The sequence below is a fragment of the Atta cephalotes genome (assembly GCF_000143395.1).
Source record: "Atta cephalotes unplaced genomic scaffold scaffold00037, whole genome shotgun sequence".
NCBI lineage: Eukaryota > Metazoa > Arthropoda > Insecta > Hymenoptera > Formicidae > Atta > Atta cephalotes.
The window spans coordinates 296,744-309,445 of record NW_012130101.1 but is presented as its reverse complement, the minus strand read 5'-3'; the positions used below and the strand labels follow the sequence as shown (position 1 = coordinate 309,445).

General features: G+C 31.3%; 1 pseudogene; it reads left to right on the top strand.

Moving 5' to 3' along the window:
- Nucleotides 1-1,229: 1,229 nt before the first annotated feature.
- LOC105621733 lies at nucleotides 1,230-1,624 on the top strand (annotated as a pseudogene).
- The last annotated feature ends 11,078 nt before the right edge of the window (nucleotides 1,625-12,702 follow it).

The window sequence follows — 12,702 nt, the reverse complement described above, 5'->3', positions numbered from 1 at the left end:
TTTAATCGACGGTAACACGTTTCTTAAATTCTCTGCTCAGCTAGTCAATAAAGTTAGTCCTCGTTTAACAGCGTTGGCCGATAACTGCTCATACAAAGAGATCCTAAGCAAATTTCCTGAAATAACTAGGACGTCGTTACGCACAAATCGCACACGGAGTGGAATATGTAATCGAAACAACGAGTCCCCCTGTGTCAAAGTCAGACGACTCTGTCCAGAAAAACTCAAAGCAGTTAAACAAGAGTTTGAGTACATAATACAACAAGGACTTATGTAGACCTTCCAAAAGCCATGGGCTAGTCTTCTACATCTCGTGCAGAAAAAGAATAGCGATTGGTGTCCGTGTGGAAATTACCGTAAACTTAAGGTAACTTTGCCAGATTGTTACTCAATTCCGTTCTTACAAGACAACACACATTTCCGACAAAACCGTGTTCTCTAGATCTAGTGCGTGCATATCAACAGATTCCACAAATTGGATATTTCGAAAACCGCAATCATTCGGACACCATTCGGACTTTTCGAATTTCCTTATATGATATTTGGACTTCGTAATGCAGCATAAACCTTTCAAAGATTTATGGACCGATTAATTGCAGGACTTGACTTCTGTTTTACTTATATATTGACATTTTAATTATTTCGCAGGACGAAACACAGCATAAGGAGCATCTAAAAATACTATTCAACAGACTTCAACAACATGATATAGCAATCAAACTGAATAAATGTATGTTCTAACAAAAAAGTGTTAGTTTCCTGGGACATACAATCAGCACTGAAGATATCTTTACCCGAAAAAGTCCAAGCTGTCGCTAAATTTTAGAAGCCAGTTACAGTCAAAGGACTTCGACGTTTCTTAAGAATGCTCAATTTCTATAACCGATTTCTTAAAGATCTCGCAAGCATACAAGTGCCATTGCTAAATGCAATCTCGGGACGTAAACGCAACAACAATGCGAAAATAGAATAGACTCCTCAGCTCAAAAATCCTTTCAACGTTAAGGAATATCTCGCTTAAGTCACTTCGTTTGCATCCAGACAGCAAGGTAACATTCTCATTACAAAGAGACGCCTCAGACAGCAATCAGTACGATATTGCAACAGCAACGGATTTTTACAACCACTCAGTTTCTTTTCAAGGAAGCTCATGCCTACGCAAACAAAGTACAGCGCATATGATTAATAAAAGAATTATTAGCTATCTATGCAGCTATCAAACATTTCTGATGCTAGAGAGACGAAACTTTCACGTTATCACGGATCATAAACCCCTCGTGTACGCATTCAAGAAAATCGGATCAAATACCAAGACAAACCCGTCAACTACTCTTCTTTTCGGAGTTTACAACTCGATGTACGTCATGTTTCAGGCACTGGATCTTTCAGGAAATATTGTTTTCAGCAGATGCATTATCTCGCATCGACATTATCACGATGCTAATTAGTCTCAATATGCAAGAGATTGCAGAAGCTCAAGCCTCGGACGACGAATTGCAACAACTGATCTACATCAATCTACATCAACGTCTTGAAGCTCAAAAGTTTATCGGAAACAGCATCCAACATTTACTGTAACACTTCAGAAGAAGAGATCAGACCATACATTCCTGGATCATTATGAAGTTTTTGATATGGTTCATCAAATGTTTCATTCAAGCGGCAGAGCAACTCACTGGCAAATTTGTGTGGCCCAAAAATTTGTGTGGCTAAAGACATTAAAGAATGGATCCGCACTTGTCTAGCATGCTAACAATCTAAAATTCGATATAATCATATCTCTCCTATCAAAATACCAGTACCAGATACGTTTCGAGCACGTATATTGATATTGTCAATCCTCTATCTCCATCCAAAGGTTTCAGGTATTTATTAACAATCGATTGACTCGATTGATCGACTCGTTGGCCGAAAGTTATTCCATTACAGGATTGTACTGCAGACATGATAGCGAAGATGTTTTTCATTCATTGGATGGCCAGATTTGGAGCTACGCCTAATCACAACTGATCAGGACTCGCAATTCGAAGCGCAGCTGTTCGACGCATTAATCAAACTCGTCGGTCCTAAACGTTGTCGGACAACTGTATACCATCCAGAATCTAATGGCATCGAACGATGACATCGCTCTTTAAACTCTTTAAGCATTAATGTGCCACGGTGAAACTCAATGGACTGATACACTGCAATAATATTATGGAGACTAAGAACTTGTTTCAGAGAAGATCTAGGTACTTCTATAGCAGAATTAGTTATGGCACTACGCTCAAAATATCGGATTTTTCTGCTGTGAAGAAATGTCAAGCAACCCACGAATTTTCGTCGAGGATTTCCGCGTAATTATGCAAAAGTCACGACCTAGACCAACCTCTCATTAGACCTAAGTTATTTTTTCATAAAGACTTGTATTACTGCTCTCACGTCTGCCTCAAAGTAGAAGGTAATAGGCATCTCTTAGATCAACCGTACACTTACATAAAATATTAGAGCGCATTTCGGACAAAGTCTTTGCTGTAGAAGTCGACGGCAGATGTGATATCAACGCCACTGTCGATAGATTTAAGCTCTTTATTTAATAATTCAAGACTCAGAAATTACTCCACTACGTCTCCAACTAACATTCCAGTACAAAGTGAACCGAAGACATATCCTGGTCCAGCAATCAAGCGAAAGATTATTAGATTTAATTAATTCGCGCGATATTTCATTAAGTGATTAATAACCATAAGTTTCTGTTTGTTTCATTTAATTTTATTTTCTATTATTTTCATTCTAGCGATAATTTAATCAGTATTTCTTTCCTTAACGTTTATACTGAAAGGGGAGTACTCTGGCATTGCAAGCGATAGTTGCGGCGCTCGAATCACTTCTTTTTCCGGTTTCTCTCTCTCTCTTCTTCTCTCTCTCTCTCTCTCTCTCTCTCTCTTCTGGTATCATGACATTCTACGTGCGGATCTTTTGTAAGCCTCAGCGATAGATTTTAATTAGCGCTCGGTAAGATTAATAATCATTAATAATCATCCTATGTTTTGCGAAATCGACATCGATTACTGTTCATGTCATTAGGTAATTGCTCGCGTCATCAGATAAATGCTTATATTGTAGATTTTCTTAGTTTCTCATATTCTACCTTAATAATGCGATACCGATATCTGAGCATACGCACGCAATCATATCTCTATTTTTAATCTGTACGTTCTGAACAATCATTTGAGTTTGTATTAAACCACCTTATGGCATATGAATTAGAATCAATGAATAACATTTATTTGCAAACTTAATTTTCCCCCAAATGATTTTCCGCCAATTCTCCTTCGCTGTTAGTTAGTCATTGCCCAGACACGCTCGACGCCATAGCAGCCACAACGTAGTCACATACCGTTTTCGCGTGGCTGATTTGAATAAAAAAGATTTCATACAACGAATTGAAAATTTTATGATCGGAAAAAAGAAATTAATTATAAATAGAAATTTATAGGTAAATAGAAATTTATTAAATTAAAATTAATTATTATACATTTTTAAGTATTATATAATCGTGCTTGTTTTTTTTTTCACATGCTTTTTTTAATAAATCATTATTTATTTTGCGTGAATATTAACACATTCACATCATTACATAATAATAAATACAAACTTACGTCTAATAATCATTACATGAAAATGTGAAATGTGTTGTAATTATTTATCACATCATCAATAGTTTGTTCGTAAATGTTAAAGACATTTAAATTTTTTTAAAATAATATTCAGTTGTTTGAAAAAGTCCATATTGCTTATGATTAAGATGTATTAGTCTTTCTCGAGATTTTAGGTTTACTAATTCTGTTTCTGATACAGAATTTGCAAGCTGTATGAACGCTGTTTTACATGTAGAACATGTTTGCTTTATCATTTTTTTTGCAATAAAATAAAACTCGAGACATAATAAATTATGCAATCAAGTACAGGTGCTAATTCATAATCTTCATCAATAATATCGTCGCATTCTCATTGAAGTGTTTCAATAAATCCATCTAATTTTGATTTTATTTGTTTAACATGTTCTTCTATGTAAGCTATATATAATATTTATATTAAAAACAGATTAAAATTTTTTTTTTGTAATTAATGGCGAATTATTATTATTACTTTCGATACTAGAATAATTCCCAAATTTGGGAGATTTTATTTATGGTTTATTATACTATTTTATATTGACAACAGACGATAATTGGAGAAATGTGGGAAATGTAAGGTGATCATTTTGACATCCAGCTTGACGAATAATTCCAAAAATTTTCTGTAATATAAGAATTTGAAATAAATTAATTATTAATTTTAATTGATATATTTCGATATACACATATTTAGAGAAAATGTTCATACTTTTAAACAGTCTTGTATAATTTTGTCCGTTAAAACATATTTAAAATTAAATTCCTCTATTAAGATTTTTATTAAATTTATTGTAGATGTTAATGTTACTCTCAAACCTTGTATCAATTAAAAATTCGTCTTTTATTATTGTTTTATTTTTTATTATTATTATTATTTTTTATTTTTTAATATTTTTTATTTTTTTATTATTATTTTATTGATTAATTCAGTTTCCTAATCATTTAACCACTTTAAAGAATCATTAAGGACCTGAAGTACAATATGTGTTATTTTGATTAAACAAATTCAATAAAATATCTCTCTTTTTAAGATAAAAAATTGTTTATTAGCTTACTTGGAAATCTTTAATCATAATATCATTCCTTGACTTGGAAATACGTTAATTTAATGCATCGAACATGTTATTTATTTATAATGTAAAATTTATTGTTTCTCGACAATTTAAAAAACATCGATCTCTTCTTTCATAAAATTCTAAACCTTTTGTAAGGTTTTGAACTATTACTAAATATCTTTAAAATAAAAAAATATTTCGATTGTTTTTTACCAAGCATAACAGACGTATTATATCTGAGTTGCCAAAGAAACTCTCATTTTCATTGTATTAGTTGGATTAATATGATTGATTGTGAATTTGGAAATAATACGCAATTTTCTTGTATCTTACAATCTTCATAATATGAAAGTTATATTTATAATAATTTCCAATCAATGAAATTATCACGCATCTACAAAAATAAAATATTTAAATTTAAAATATTAAGAAATTGTTAATGTTTGAATACAACTGCATATAAATAAATAAGTATATCTAATAGACTTCTGAAAGACATTTAATTTAATATATTTAACGTAGGCACTGGCTGCTATAAGTGGCTATGTCAATCGTTACATGTACGCCCAACAGCTGGACCAGTCGATCTCAAAGTCAGTCATCTCAAAGCGAGAAACCATTAGCATCTTTTTCCCTGCGTCTATCGGGCACCGTATCCAACCGATCTTTAAACTATTGAGAGTCTTGTTTATGTTCCCCACTTTTATGTCCTGAGAGACATTCTCCTATCTTGCCTAGTTCCTCGGAATCGTCAAGGCCTGTTAATCTGATTTCGATCATCTTAAGCGATCATGGACCGTCATTCCAAAATTTTGCGTGATTGAAAGAAAGCATTAAAACTTAAAAAATTTAACGAATATTTTAAAAATGATAAATATGATTTTATTACATTATTTAATTCTGATAAAATAATTTCCGCAGATTTTAACTTATCGTCATGTACTGTTAAAATAAAGAAATAAAGAAATTTGTTAACACGAATTGTGTAGAATTCTAATTACACACTTATATAAAACCAGCCTTGTATTTGATAATTTAAGAATTTTATTTTTTCCTACTTCAAAGAAATCTTGAAATTCTATTAAAATTGCACATCTCTTTGCACTGCCCGAAACAGTGACAATATGTCTAATTAAATTTTCACATGATTTCGATAATTTTTCACAAGCTTTACTAGCTATGATCGCGGCTGAATGATAAATGCACTTTAATATTATATCCGGTACTTCTGATTGTAAATAAGAAAAAAAGTTTTTACGGCCAATCATTATTGACACGTTATCATTTGCCATTCTGATTATATTTTTTAAAGATACATTATTATCTCTAATAGGTCTTTGAAATTTTTGAAAAAGTTTACTTTGAAAATTTATTTTGAAAAAGTTCTTGCCGAACAATCTATAGCAGCTAAAGATATTAGTTCTAATAATTGCGTTTTTAATTATTTATTTGGCGATAAAAACTGCACAAGAACGTACATAATTTTTGTATTCGCGATGTCAGTGCTTTCATCATAAAACGAAAAATCGACGCGATTGTAAATTTTCTACAAATTTTACGTTTCGCGATAACTTCTTTAACAATTTTGTTAAAGACTACACTTAATTCGAGTCAATGAAAAGTCTTGTGCAATTCGAGAAAATAATGCAATCTATGAAAATATTTTTTAATAATGGAGTTAAATGATCTGCGATGTAAAAAGCAACATTGTGTTCTACAAAAAATGCTGCTAATTTTATTTCCGCGTGTTTAACTTGTTCGATGTGAGAAACACTGTTTCATTGAGGCTTTGATTTTTATTTTGTTAATTTATTGTTTGGCCGTCTGTGCATGTCGTGTTAAATCAGCAACATCTAATAACAATATCACATGAAATGCACATAGCTTTATTGTTATCTGTAGGATGAGAAGCCAAATCTTTTAAAATTATCTTCACTTAGCCAAGAATATTTAAAATGCCTTTCTTTTTTAATCCTTCCTCCTTTTTTATTGGTAATGTTGTGTTTTTGAAATGGTTGCGGTTTCATAACTTATTTAAAAGAGTTGTAGTAGTGTTGGCGATCTTGCTGAGCGCACGAAGAAATCGTAATGGCGTGGCCAGGCGATCATCGTTCGAGCGTTTCTCGCGGAATTACTACTTCAAGGGCACTTGGTCGAGAAAAATGAAATCTCCTCTGTTTTTCAAATTTTATTAAACAGGCCTCGAACGCGGGCGAACGTGTTTCACAGAAACGGAAGGATCTTAGCGGTAGCGCGGCGATAACCTTTTCACGAGACGAGACACGTGCTGTCGATTCGACAGTTAGAGCAGCCGTGATGATCTGATATTTTTCGATCAATTATGCGTGATGTATGCACAGTTGAGCAATCGACATCTCGTGGGTTCATCGATTTTTCATCGATGCGATTAGGCGATATTACTAGAGATTCACTAGTCGTGAATCATAGGGATACCGAACAAGTAGTAAGAATTGTAATAGCGGTTCACGCAGTGGTACGAGATCCGTGATGAGGAAATCGTGCTCGCGGCTCGATCAGCTGTGCAGGTATAAGTCATGCGACTCCTAGCTATAGTATGTGCTTTAAAGCGATGGCCGGTTTGTCAACTTGTTTTTGACAGCCAGACATTACAACGATGTTAATATAATTATAATGAATTTAATAGCATATGAATAATAATGTAGTATTCTTGAGGCTTCCACGGATGCTTTCTATGCAGTCCATTTCATCGAGGGCGAGGAGCAACCTGATACTGCACAGTTCACAAACGTTCCAAGAATGGATCTGGACAGAGAAAATTCGCGAAACACACAATCTTTATAATAATATAATATCATAACAATTCTTCTATCAATAATGTCACTTATAATTCGTGGTTTTCTTTTCATTGATTTAATTTTTTTTGTATTATCACATACATGTATATTTTTCGCAGCATCCTCCGTATCATATCTGTCAGCAAATATTAACAACAGAACATTGTTATTTAAAATAAATAACAATAAATAAAGGGCAAAGTAAGAGTCAAACACATTTTAAATTGACACAATTAAATAGAATAAATTACAAATAAAGAAAAATCAAGTAACCACTTTAAATTCAAATATAAAACATTACAAGTTTCGGCTACTCTCTTTGAGCCCTCTTCAAAGGACTTTACTTATCACAAAGATCACTACAAAATTAGTTATCGAAAATGCCCGCATATTTTTTATAATAACAATAACTCGAGTGCGTCTTAATGTAGAATCCGATATTATTCGCATATTGGATGTGGGAAAAAGTTCGTGGCGTTTTTCCCGCTAGATGGCATTAAATACTCAGCAATCGGCAACTACTAATCGCATCGGCAACACTAGACGTGCGTTAAAAAGTGATATTTTAACCTTTGTTTTGAGCCGAAAAAGATTGAAATCGGTGAAGTGGCTCAAAAGTTATTTTATTTTGAAAATGGAAATAAATAAGGAAAAAATTCGCTACATTTTGCAGTATCACTACGATAAAGGCAAGAATGCTGCACAGGCTTGTGAAAAAATTTGCGCTATTTACGTGAAGATACTCTATCAAAATCAGCAGCACGGAAATGGTTCGCTCGCTTTCGTGCAGAAAATTTCGATGTGAAAGACGAACCTCGCTCCGGTCGACCAATCACTGAAAAGTCCGATGAAATCATGGTAAAAGTCGAGTGTGAGCACTGTGGAGATTGCCAGGGAACTAGGCATCGACCACAAAACAGTTTTAAATCATTTACACAAAGCTGGATACAAAAAAAAGCTCGATGTTTGGGTTCCTCACGAGTTGAGTTAGGAACATGATGGACCGAATTAACATTTGTGATACATTACTGAAACGGAATGAAATTGAGCCATTTCTGAAGAGAATGATAACTGATGATGGATCACCAGTTGACAAATCACCTATGACAATCCAACTAGAAAAAGATCGTGGATAAAGAAAGGAGAGAAGGCGCAAGCAATCGCAAAACCTGGATTGACGAGGAAGAAGGTGATGTTGTGTGTATGGTGGGAAGGGAATCGTTCACTATGAGCTGTTATCATCCAATCAAACAATTAATTCCGAACTCTACTGTGAACAACTGCAGAGATTACAATAAGCAATTGAGAGGAAGCGGCCAGAATTAATCAATAGGAGAGGTGTCGTCTTCCATCACGACAACGCTCGACCACACACATCTTTGATGACTCGGCAAAAATTGCGAGAGCTTGGCTGGGAAGTTCTAATGCATCCACCGTATAGTCCTGACATAGCACCCTCAAACTATCATTTGTTTAGATCTCTGCAGAACTCTCTTAAAGTTGTAAAGTTAAACTCTCTTAAAGGTGTAAAGTTAGCTTCAAAAGAGGCCTGTGAAAATCACTTGAAGTAGTTTTTCGATCAGAAACCACAGAAGTTCTATCGCGATGGAATTATGGCTCTGCCCCAAAAATGGCAAAATATTATAGAAAATAATGGAGCATATTTGGTTTAAATAAATTGATTTCAATCCTCTAAGAAAAACACTTTAATTTTACTAAAAAATCGCCACTAACTTTTTCCCAATAATGACAGTCAAATGTGTTTCATGTCTCTTGGAAAAAATGTAATCGATAAAAAAGATTAAAAAAAGTCTTCTTACTAAATACTAAACCCGATCAAAGTAACATAATTTTAACAAGTAAAAACTTATCAAAACCATATGTAAATTATTCAAACAAATACGTCCATATAAAAAACCAATTCAAATTTATATAATGAAATGCAGTTATGTAAGACGGATATAGTGTGTCGATTACAATATACGCTCGCTGATACGGATCATGACGGACTATCAGTATCGAAGAGTCAAACTTTATTTACAATAGGTATATGTGCCTTATGCCCTTCAGTGTCAGTTTGTAAATTAAGACTATTTTTCTGCTTTTTAATATTGAGCATCTCAGAAATTAAGCGTTTCCAATAGGCAAGGCTTTTCATCCAAGATTTTAACGTTGGAAATGATGATCATACTGCAATCTGTGCTCCATTATGACACAGAATGAATAGAAGTATTGGGTTGTCCGGAAATTCGATGTTGAAAGAAAATTTAAACGCAGAAAATTTAAATTTTAATATACATTTATTAAATTATATAGGTTTGTCGGCACGAACTTTCCGGACAACTCAATATTATGTCTAATATGATTACGATGTTCTGTAATTCTGGTTTTCAATTATCTATCCATCTGTCCAACTTACGACACATCAATTGTTACACGAAATCTTATAAAATATAAAATTGTTCTTAGATGTATAGGGACAAATATCCTTTTGTATTTTTATATATTTACCCATTTTATTAGGACGAAAAGATGTCATTTTTGTTGAACCGTTTAAATTTCTCTGTGTGAAAAGGAATAAATGATATCATAAGCCAAGATGCAGATTCATTCGCACAGACATTGCCAACAAAATCTCTATGCTATTTATGTGTATTTATTTTTAAATAAATGTTTATTTATTTTTAAATAAATTTTTTATAAGTTGATTAACTGTTTCAAAAATAGAAATTAATGAGTAATCATTATCTAATAAAATGTTATTAATAAGTGTCAAATTTTTCATGTGAAACATAAAGTCAGAAAGTAAAAGAACTCTGTCAACTAAAGAAAAAATTATACCTTTCTTTTGTGCAATTGGATGATTTGAATGAAAAATTAAAAAATCTCCCTGAAAAAGTAGGTTTACGATATCAATCAAAAATATATTGATTATTATTATTAATAAATATAATATTAATAAATTAATAATAAATATTGTAGTATCCAAAAAATCTAATTTTTCTCTCCCTATTTCTCCCTATTTCTAAATTGAAGCCGTGGATGAATTAAAACGTTGTAGAAGAATATCAATTTTTGAAGGAGAAACTGCAGTACAAATGTCATCTACATATTGTATCTAAGGTAAAATAGAATGTCCATCTTCAATGACATTAGAGACATCGTCTGCAATCTCCTCATTACCAGATCCGCTATTACAGATAAAGGAGAATCCATGTGCTGAAGCTTTGCTTATAAATTTTGTTGTCAAATAAAATAAAGAATCTAAAACAAACTGTATCACTCCCAGAAACTTCTTAGGCAGAGAGCATTCCTTAGAAATGAAACTCCATTGTTCATTCACGCAATCAACCGCTATATCTATTGGAACATTCGGAAAAAGTAAGATAACGTCCAAGGAAATTAATTTATATTCATTTAATAATATATATAATATCTAGTAATATATATTAATAGACAGTCCGCTATATGCATTAGCTACATATTTGAATAACATATTGTTTAAGACAATTCATAAGGGGGACAGTTATATTAAAAATAGCTTTCAATTAGTTGACAAATTAAAAAGAATATATAGATGAATATAAATTCAATTTGACAAAAGTTATGCTCAAAAAATCGAAAGGTGATATAATTTTGACCGGTACTATACTTTCAACTTTATAACAATACATTTTATTCACTGTTTTGCATTTCATTTTTCATTCTTTTTCTATTTTTTTTCAATTTTTTCTCAAACTTAATTTTTATATTCACTAATTCTTCATAATTTTCTATCATTAAAGGAAAGATATTTAATATAAATATAAATAAATATTTAAAATAATCCTTATTCTAATAATAGCAAAAAAACAATAATTAAATACTTTTTCAAATGTACAAATAACGAGATTTTAATCAATAGTATTATACAAAATTTTCATTTAAAATAAAACTATGCATCTCTTAATCTATTTTAAAAAAATTCAGTTAAAGTTAATTTTCAAAGAATGGACACAATGATAAATAAATATAATCTTTATAGAAAACAATTTATGCTTAGATTAATTTTACTGTGTAGTTCACATATAAATTAAAATGCTATGCAATCAACAAAAATAATATAAGGACAGTTAAAAAAATATCAGATTAAGATTATACTGATACTTGAAATATATTTTATGAATGTTTTAAATGAACATATTAATACTTTTCGAAAAAGAACTTGCTTTATTAATAAATAATGTATAAAATATATAAGTACTGTACATACCAGGCAGGCTATAATATTGCCAGTATATCGTTTGCCATCTTTATATTTTATGCTACAATCATTCTTTCCTTTTTATTATATCTGTTTTTTTACAGATATAATAAAAAGGAAAAAAATGATTGTAGCATAAAATATAAAGATGGCAAACGTTATCAGAAAATCACAACTAGAGTGAACATTATTAGTAAAAGTATACCAAATTATGAGAGACTTGAAATCAAATCAAGTATCATTTTTTTCAATTAATATATCTTTTAAAAAACAATAACAATAGATTCTAATATACATATGCATGTGTATAGATTAACGCTGCGTTCTGTTGCAAACATAATATGCATGAGATATCATTTCCTTGTTTGATTGCAAAGAAGGATAAAATTATTATTATAACAAAATATGTTAGTTATTCTAGAAATTTCTCGATGTAAATTTATAACATTTTTATTATTTAATAATTATTGAATAGTTTCTAGTAGGCAAGAATTATTATGACAAAATGTTTTAGAAAATTTAGTATTTGATTTTTTTAAGAAAACAAAAATTATTGCAAGAAAAATATTAACTTAAGGAAAATATTCTTTATTAACATAAGGTACATCTCCGCACGTTTAAGATTAAGGCTACAGAGACGCTCCTGAGCCAGAGCGTCACGTGAGCACTCGGCCGCCGAGTCTCGAGCGGTAATTAGAGTTTGACAAAGTGGGTCCAACTGGGATTTATTGGGTTGGACCCATTAAAACAAATCCATCTAAAAAAACCAAAAAATCTAATTAAAATTTAATAATAATGTAAATAAATCATTTAATATAAATTAATATAAATAAAAATAATTTAATATTATAAATGAATTGTAAATAAAATAAGAAAAAGGACACATAATAAAATTAAATTTAAATTTAAATTTGTTTTAAATAAAAATG